We start from the raw sequence: 10,262 nt of genomic DNA on the forward strand, positions 1-10,262 counted from the left end.
ATAATAAAATCATTGTTAATTATGAGAAATTATGGAACTACTAGTGAAAATCTGGATGAGAACAAATGGTGAATGTGGATGATTCTGAGGTTAAGAGCTAATCCCATATTTCAAATCTTAAAATACTGTTAATGATAAATGTCCCTATCCAATATCAGGGGAGGTTTTGATATGACCCCAAGAGCAAGATTTAGACACAAATGAGGTCAAAGGCCATATAACCCAAACAGTTTTTACTATTAAAAGTGAAGAGTAGTAGTGATAGAACAGCATTGAAGGAAAAGACAGAAATCAAGCAAGCATCCAGAATAGAGTTGCAAGTTAAATTTTATCCCAGATGGGGAATGCGTTGTCTCCAGAAGCCAAATAGCCCAATGAATCTTTGAGCTTCTTTTTGTCTTGTGGTACAGCAAAATCTAAAAAATTTTTGTTTGTCAGGTTTCAGGCGGTATTTCTTGATGCCCACAGTGCCACTGAATTCCTAGAAACTTCAACATCTGAGACAGTCCTTGGATTTTTTTTTTTTTTCTTTCTCAGGGTTAATTCTTAACCCTCTCTTTCATGTGATTTACCACTAATTCAAGGACTCGTTGTACCTCCTCATCATCATTTCCTTGGATCAAATCATCATCTATATAGTGACTTAGTTGGGTGTGAGGAGGCAGCTGTATCTCATCTAAATGTTCAGCTACAATTCTATGACAGATAGCGGGGCTATGCAACCACCCCTGTGGTAATCTAGTGAAAGTGTATTGCCAGCCCTGCCGTATGAAGGCAAATCGATCCCAATGCTCTTCTGCAATCAGGATGGTAAAAAATGCATTAGCCAAATCTATTACAGTGTACACAGTTTCTGGATGTTTCTGAACTTTTTCTATTAAAGTGGCAGTGTCTGGAACCGCTGCTGCAAGCAGTGGAGTATGTTTGTTTAGTTCTCTAAAATCCACCGTAATTCTTCAGGATCCATCACTTTTCTTGACAGGCCATATCAGATTGTTCCACACTGTCGTGGTTGGCTTTAAAGCTCCTACATCTAATAAATATCTAATTGTCTGTGATATCTCTTCATGTACTCCCAGAATTCTATACTGCTTCATTGTGACTAACTTAGTTGCAGCCAGGATCTGCACAGGAGGCATTTCTACTTTACTAATGGTAACAGGTCTGGCACTAATACAGGGTTTAACTCCAAGTTGATACTGACCATCAGAAAGATTTAAAGTTAGTTTTTTTAGAATCTCTATATTTTAATTTCTATTTGTGTTTGTACAGCTTTAATATATCTTCCTCCTAAACCTGTAATAATTAGAAGTTGTCCCTTAAATTTCTTGGGATTCCAATATATTAAGGAGGCCTCTGCTCCAGTGTCAATCAGGGTATTTACAGTATGTGGGGACTGCTTGTTCTAAAAAAATTTAAAAAAGCTCCACATTGGGTCATTGGTCCTTCTGCACCCACTGCCCTGGAGCTTGGCCATTAATTCATTTTACTGATCATAATATTGATTCACTTCCCTTGCCTCGTGCAAAGGGTGCAAGTCAGAAAACGTTGCCTGATTGTCTTTCAACCCCGGTAGCAATGATCCCCCTACGGAGCGGGGTGGGAGGCAGAGAGCTGGGGGGCGGCAGCTGTGGGCAGATGGAGGGTCCCATTGAGGTTTGAGAAGGGGTGACGTAGGCTGAGTTGTCCCTGAATTCCTGGTTTTAGAACTCTGCACTCTCTTGCTAGGTTTATTCAGCCCTCTCTGTGTATATACTCACGAGAGCTTGTTAGCTGGAACACTATCTTTTTTTCTTTTTTTTTTTTTGTTCACAAGACATGCTGTCTTTGATCAAAATTCCTTATGAGAAATCCTATTTTCACTGTCTTTAATGCCGTCTTGAGTATCTTGATTTCCTGCACTCCTTCAGGGGTCCCACTCCCCAAGGTTACCCAGCCAATGTATTTTTCTATCGCATCACAAAGGGGATATCCTATCTTAGTAATCAAAAGTCATGATAACATTTTTACAGTAATACCATGTCTCTCACACTCTCACACACTCACACACACTCTTAGATTAAACAGATTGATCTTACATTACCACACAAGGAGCTCCCTTACACCATTCACACAAACAACAGAGAATTACACTTATAACCATAAGTACCACTAGGACAATTATGACAAACGACAAATCCAAATTTAACACCATACACACAATATACAAGTTCCAAGTCTCAGAGTCAATATTGGTGCCAATGGTCAAAGTACACAACAAATCCAGCCCTCTCCTTTTCCTATACTTATATTGTGCTACTCACACTGTGGTTTTCTCTGCCACTGTCTGATAAGTATCCAGCTTATTAACAAGCAACTTATTCCAGAATTACAACATTACTATTTGACTCTGTAAATCACATATCTGTTGCTCCATCTGGGAGCACTCTAACAACAGCGTCCCTTTACTCTGGTGTTGTTTCTTATATGCAGTTAACAAAATCCATCCTTGTTTACTTAAATTTATCGTCTCTTTTCCTTGTCACACAATTCACATCATCTAATGGTTTGGCTTCTTTCAACCAGCTCTCCCATTGTTCTTATGGTCCTCCAACCTGAGCCCACTCCTGGGCCTGCAAGCTACACTGAGGATTTTTCCAACTGAGAGTATGTTGTGGACTTGAATAATTACCTTTGAGCTTAAATAATGGTATTTTTTTGAATCCCATTTCTGACACCAATTTATGTTTTGTTGATTAAGGATACCAAATAACTCAGACACCAGGGTGAAAGAGCAGGCGTATTTTACTGGAGATAACTAAATAATGTAACAGTGTAATACAGAAAACATGCAGTAAGAAAAAACAGAATAGTTCACTTAAAGCAGCAAACAGGAAAATACAGGGTAACGCATCAAATCATTACTACACGAGATAAAGAATAGTGATTAAGAAAGATCCATCACCACTTGCCTACGTTACCATCACCCAGACCCGCAGTGACTGGGCAGCCCCGGTCACAGCGAGGGTTTGCAGAGCCTGTCCCGGCAAGGGGGAAATCCTACACGGTGCATCCACCCATAGGTGAGGCTTCCAAAGTCGCTGTGAGTGGGTCCAGCCTTATATACCAGAGATCAACAACCCAGAATAGCTGGCACCTTTGTTTTGAGTGGAAAATTTCTGGTTTCATTCTCCTGTTGGATTCCACCCAAAGCCTGACCAGGGCTCAGGGGGGAAACCAGGGGAGTTTCTAACAAGGCCAGATACTTGGGTTCTCAGCCTTGAACAAGGCTAAACAAGGGAAGTTGGGTACATTCTCTCAGCATTTCATCCTCACTACTGATTGTATTCTGTCTAAGCTGCATCTTTCACTCACTATCTTACATACTTTGTTAATAATTCCATACTAAGTTAGCAGCTTCGGTTTGGGGCCTGTTGATCAGGCTTCAGTACTTCAATGCTTTAGCACTTTTTACATCAGCATAGGTGGTTTGTTATAACTTAGTACAATACCTGCTAGCACAATGGTTGTCAGTTATAAAATATACAGGATTCATCTATAGGTCAACTCTGGCTTGGGCCCGTTGTCCAAGCCTTAGCACTTCACTGGTGTACACAACAGAACCACAAAGTATTGAGCTTACACGATGGAGCCAGTGGTAAACATCTGATTTCACTCAGTCCATGTCTTCCCCGTTGAGGCTTATCTAAGGAGCCTGACAATGCGACTGCAAGGGAGTGGGGGGTGCATCCTTTGATACACTCCTGCTTCCTTGTGTGACATTCCTTAGACTAATCCAAAGGCCACAGCTTGTCCTTGAGGTTTCCACACACAAAAATAAGCCTTGTGGCACTCATTTGACTTTTCAGTCTCTCACACCAAATCAGTAGTTTTTAATTCTTAGGTGGCTTATTTAACACATAAGGAGAGATATAACAAGCCAGAAGTCAGTGTCAGTGGCTTAAAGGCTTTTATTTCTCTATGCTTTGCAGATAATTTCTAGATTTTATTGACTGCTGTCTAGGATTACAAGACCTGTTTAGGGAAGGGAAAGGATCCTAAATTCTTATCTCTGAACACTGTTTTGTTGTAAGGACCCAAGAGTAGCACGTAGAGCCTTCATCACATTAGAACAATCAATAAATTAGAACTTTAGCATATCTATACTTATAAATTAGTTAGGGGACACAAACTTCTTGCAATAACGATCACTAGCCAAAAGAGACTGGGAGGTGAAGAGTTATATTACTAAAAGTGTGTGAAAGAGAAAGGGAAATATTATCTAAAAGGTCATTTCCAATTTAACAAATGTTGAATAAACAGAGCAATAGTTATTGCTTTTAAAAACATATATTTTTTATTTGTTAGGAACAATAAGAAAACTGCCCTTTTAGTAAAATATTGTACACAGTTTCTGAAAAACAAATAGTCTTATTTGAAAGCTGGCATGGAATGCAAGGATCAGCAGTGGTTTGACATTGAGAAATTAAGCTCAGTTATTAGCAGCAGGGAACTGTACTCAATGAGCAGAGAAAAATATATATAACACTCAGCCTGTAAAGAACAGTATTACTTTGTAAAATAGTTGCCTGTCAACAGATTTCTTTATAACTTTTGTAACTGAATAAAGCCATTGAATATTCCATTCACTCTTCTTTCAGTTGATATTTTTATTGCCTGAGTGTCATCATATTGTAAACTGATCTCCCCAAAGTGTCCTTCTTTAAAGAACTTCTGGATGGGTCCGAATCTGCAAGATTTTTTTTTTTTTCTATGATCCCTGGAGTTGCATGGTCATGCTTACATTCTGAGCAAGAACTTTTTGTGCTAGAGCACTACACCCTTGAACATTATAATGTCATATCTTAGGCTGATGGACTGAAGAGATAATTAACATGGAATAATTGAAAGTAGATACGGACAATAACAGAAACTTTCTTAAGGGTGAAAGAAATTAAAGACTGAGTGATCATAGAAACTTGATTTTTTAGAGTGTATTGCCTAGTGCATGTGTGTACTTTTTATAGATACTTTTATTACAGATAATAAATAAAAACTAATAACTCTTCAGGAGGAGAAAACATTAAGGGAAAATATCTATGTAGAAGAAAAATCAAATATCTAGAAAGTATGATATGATTTTTTTTTTTTTCCTTCTTTGAAAAGGTAGGAAATAGGGTAGGGTTATTAATTTCTGGGACTATGAGGAAATAACCTGATCTAGCTATTATGTATGAATGAAAATTGGCAGTGGTTGTACAATTAAGTTAATGGCTGACACTATGTGATAGAAAGTACAAAGAGAGGATGAAATGTAATAAATTGTAACTGAATATTTGGTGATATATTAGAAAGACTGTAGCCTAAATAAGGCTAAATTTACCAACTTCTGAATATGGTAAAATAACTATTACCATAATTGTCTAATAGCAATTTGTTCAGCTTTCTACTCTGAACAAGAAAGAATTTCTCTTCAGTTTGCATCTTGACAAATGTCTCAAATTTTTCTTTCCCGCTCCATCTTTTATTATTTTTAATATTCTATAACTGATGTGTTGGCTGCATACTCAAAGGTACTGTAAAACAGAGTGGAATTTTGTGGAACTGTCTATTTCCCAGTTCATTTTGTGGGTTTGTACAAAGAGGGAAGAAAAAAATAAGATGTTAAAGCTCCTTTTAGAAAAGAGGTGACTTGCAGATAATCATAAGGTGTTTCTTGCCTACTGAGGAGATGGGATCTTTCCTTGTGGTGTAGTAGAAGGGTTTAAAATATGCAAGTATAAAATATTTTTGTATTTCTTAGCAAAGAAAATGCCCCTTTGTCACTGAAAACCGGGATAAAAACTTATCGACACCAATGTGATGTAGATAAGCAGACACTTCTTCATTGACAGCTGGACGTGTAGGGGAGTGCTCTCACCAATAACACATGTTGGGCACCAGAATCATACACCTTATATAGAACTTACTAGTACATATTCATTAAGTATTCATACATAAGCATACAACTTCCAAGAAATCATTAACATATTCTCCTCCTAATTCTGATTCTGTGCAGTAAAGGTTAGAAATGTCTAGAAATAGGTCTGGGGTCTAATGTGAGTAGGTGGTCCATGAGTCGGTGGTCGCGATCTCCCCCTGCCAGAATTACCTTTTGTTTAAGCACATCGTTTTCTTGGCAGGTACCTGCAAGCTGTTACGGTTGCTGCCCTCAGTTCCCATTAATACTGGACCTTGACAACTACTTGCATTCTTCTAGTCCTATGTATGTATTATAGATCAGTTTACAAACCATTGTATGTTTTGTTACCTAGGTTCTAACCGTTCCAACTAAACAATTATGACCAATCCCTTCGCCCTTGGTACAGGGCTGTACAGGGGATTTTTGAGTAGCAGTCGGTGGCTAGATTCAAAATACAATAAATGTAAAATAAATTATTTTTACTAAAATATCTCTTAATTCTATACTTATAGTAAAATCAAACTCCTTTTTTTTTTTTTTTTTTCTCTTTATCAGTTCCAGCAGTTGCAGATTAGATACATTTAAAAGCAAGAACATACTGGTTGTTCTAAAATGATTATTTTTTCTTGATTTCAAGATACAATTTACACTAATATGAAGTATAAAACCAACTTATACATACACACACACATATATATTTAAATTTATATATACATATAACGTATAAAAATAAATATAAAATTTATTTTATATATATTTATATCTAAAAAGCCAACAATAACCTGATTGCAGAGCAGCAAAATAGCTCAGCAAATTTAACAGCTCACTGGAGATACCAGTCTTTTTTCTTTACTTCCTATTGTATTCTCAGCTGTATATTACTTCTAGCTCTATTACACCATAATGTGGTCTCTGACCCCTTTGTGAAATAATTCAGTCTGGTAGGCTTAGATCAGGAAAAGATTGGATTTAGATATAGGAAAAAAAAAAAACAAACAAAAAAACACAAACAAACAAACAAACAAACAAACAAAAATTCTGCATCGGCATACATCTCTGAGGGGTCACTCTCATGCCAGAAGTGAGGAGGCAACAGGAGTGGGATGAGAGAGGGAAATGAAATGGGAATGAGTGGGAGGATTGCTCCTTTTGCAACAACCATCTAACAATATTTAACACTGTTATACAGAACAAATAAGGGGTTTTTTGCAGACTTTGTCAAACAAGCATAGTTTGCTTCGAGGTTTGATTAAGTGGCCTTTAGCTTTCCTGAAACTCTGGCAATTCTAAAATTCTAAGAACAATCTACATTTTTATAATTTTATATCATGACTATTTTTCAAGTCAGGATTTTTGTTTTGTTTTGTTTTTTTTAAAAAAAAAAAAAAGTAAAAAAGCAACTTGTTTCATTTTTTGTAGTAATGAATAAATTTCTTCAGGTGCTACTGAAATATGCTACTGGTTCAGAATAGCAAATATATTTACTAGGTAAATATATTAGTAGAAATTCCTTTCTCACACAACAACTATACCAGTGTTTTGTTGACTTGAATGCTTACTGTAGAGTCTAAAAGAACATTAAGAACTCTTTTTTATAATCAGTTGTTACTTCACAGTCCTTCAGCTGGCTTCATGATCTTTATTTTATTGAGAAATCTTGGTGAAAATTGCATCTGTGAAGTGGAGGCAATATTCGTTGTGAAATATTTTGTACAAGCAAAAAAATATATCTGTAGTTTCATGTTTCTCTGATTCATTAAAAATAACATTCACCACCATCATTACCATCATCATCATCAATTGTCCACAGTGATTTCAAAGTTCCTGAAGAATGGCACCAGGGGAGTTCTCATTGTTATTTTCATTTAAATAGAAATTACTTGTTCAATAGTACTGCTTATTTAGTAAAATATTACTAAGTATAATTCTCTAATTTGTTAGCTCTTTAAAATGTGTTTATGTTACGCTTTCTCATTTAAATTTACCACAGTTCTTCCTCAGTTTCTAAGTGATTCTAAATTCTGAAATCTGTTTATGCTTAGCTGTGAAAAGGGCATAAACATTTTATGCAAAGAAATGGATCATTGAAATCTGCATACATTTTCAATAGTTGATAAAACTGAATCCTACTGAAGTCATGAATTTTAATTAATAAAGTATATTTTAGTAAGGCATTTTAGCATTAGATAAAATTATAGCAGAAAAGCAGGATTTGATTTTTCAGAATTTTGATATTAATATATGCATAAAATATTCAACTGGGAGAAATTTTATTTTGAAGTCATTTATTATATTAGTTTAGAAATGTCATCTTATATTTAAAACAATAAAGCTTAGTAATGTGACATGAAAATGGGGCTTCCAAGTGACCTGACATTTGAACTTGCAAACATTTCATTTTGATCAGAGCATAGAAACTAACTTGTCAATTAAGAAAAACAAACCCCAAAGAACAAATACCCCAAGTGAACAAAAAAAACACCCCCTCCCAGTACAAAACAAAACAAAACAAAAATCCCAGCACAAACTCTGTGAAAAGAACCCATAAAACTTGTACAATGACCAAAGTCTATCTGGCCTTGATGGGTTGTGACTGACAGTTTGTCTTAAAGCCAAAGGTGGCAATTTTCTGATGTTAACTATTGTAATGGTTGTTATCCTCATTCCGATGTACTTAAGAAGAGCTTGTTAGTAACTGTTAAACTGTAAAGGACCATATATATTATAAAATAGTTTAGCATTTTGTTCTGGTTTGAGCCCTGAGGGCAAAAGAGCACCACGCAGCTGCTCGCTGACTCCTTCCTCCATCAGGAATGGGAGGGAGAAAATTTTTATCTGATCTGCTCTAAGGGTCTGACTGTTAGAATGTTTCAACATCCTTGCTCTTATTTTTTTTTTTTTTAATTTTATTTTCTGAATCTTTTTAATCCAGTGCATTAATTCTTGTTCTATTGATTTCAGTTATGGAGAAGGCTAGTTTTTCTTTACTCCTTGGTCTACGATGTGTTTGAAAACTCTTTTATCTCCTCTCAGTTTTCTACTGAGAGGGTAAACCAGTCTAGCTTTTCATCACAGGATTTGTAGGTGAAAGATTTATTAATTCCTATTATTTTTCTCTAACCCCTTTCTATTTAGTTCATACTCTTAGACAGCATTTCCCAAAACTAGGCTTAACACTCTAATGATGGTACTTTGCAGTTATAAACAAGGTCAAATATTGGCTTTACATGTTTTCCGGGGTTTCTTTCCCTCTTCATATAGCTCTATATTGCCTTCAGAAATCACTGAAGACAAACAAGTAATTTGTCAGCCTGTATTTATGCAGTTGATTGCTTCTGCACTAGTGTCCTGGTTCAGCTAGGATAGGGTTAAGTTTTTCTTCCGAGCAGGGGGAAGTGATCTCCAGCCGGGTTATTCATACCATGCTGGGTTTAGCACAGCAGCGCAGGAAGCTTTTCTTTTGTGGCTTGCGTCGCAGAAAGCACGCGCGGTGGGCTGGCTGTATCCTTGTGGTATTTCTCTGTATATCTTTTGTCTTGTTCACTGTTATTGCTGTTTATTGTTGTTATCATTGCCACTGCTGCTGTTCAGATTGGTTTATCACACTGTTGTATTAAATTTCTTCTTATTTTAACCTGGGGTTTGTGCCCTACTTGTGTCCGAAGGAGGGAGAGGACAACAGCAACATGGTCTCCAGTCCCGGCAGGGCTTAAAGCCATCACAACTAGGTATAGAAGTACACTTTATATAATTTGTGTGTAAATGCATGTATCTCTAATAAAAAAATTTATATTTCTGGAATTGTTCTGCAATTTGTTGAGGTAACTTCAATTTCTGGTTTAGTCACAGAGCCTGCTTGTTATCCTCCAATGTTTTTAGTTGTCTGGAAATTGAATATTTTTTTTTATTATGTTAAACAGGTAGTTTATGAAAATATTGCACAGAGCTAGACCCACAACAAACTGCTGTAGAGCTCTGTTTGACACAGTATCCACTTCAAGAGGTTTCTTATCAATGTGTGTTATGCAAGCAAGCTCTACATGACACGAACACTAGGAATATCACTGTGTTAAACTTAATTCTACTGGTTTTCCACCACCTTGTCATCAATACAAGAGTTTTCTGTAACGGAAATCTGTACTGCAGAATTAGAGCCCCGGAACCTACAGTGCAACAGCCTTCATGTGGGATGTTGTGGTTTGAACTCAGGCAGTAGCCAATCGCCAAGTGACCAGTTGTTTACTCCCCGCCCCCTCCCCGGCGAAAAGGGGAGGGACAAAAGAAGAAATTCATAGGTTGACAAAAAAAAAAAAAAAAAAAA

At 36.5% G+C, this 10,262-nt stretch overlaps 1 long non-coding RNA gene across 1 annotated transcript in view; it reads right to left on the minus strand.

Moving 5' to 3' along the window:
- Positions 1-882: 882 nt before the first annotated feature.
- Positions 883-10,262, minus strand: part of LOC113491512 — a 17,877-nt gene continuing 8,497 nt past the window's right edge. The window contains exons 2-3 of the long non-coding RNA XR_003400425.1: positions 5,945-5,947; positions 883-1,405 (exon numbers count right to left, since the gene is read on the minus strand). This is a non-coding gene — a long non-coding RNA (uncharacterized LOC113491512). The remainder of the gene's footprint in view (positions 1,406-5,944; positions 5,948-10,262) is intronic.

Source organism: Athene cunicularia, assembly GCF_003259725.1.
Source record: "Athene cunicularia isolate RWA chromosome 1 unlocalized genomic scaffold, athCun1 chr1_part2, whole genome shotgun sequence".
NCBI lineage: Eukaryota > Metazoa > Chordata > Aves > Strigiformes > Strigidae > Athene > Athene cunicularia.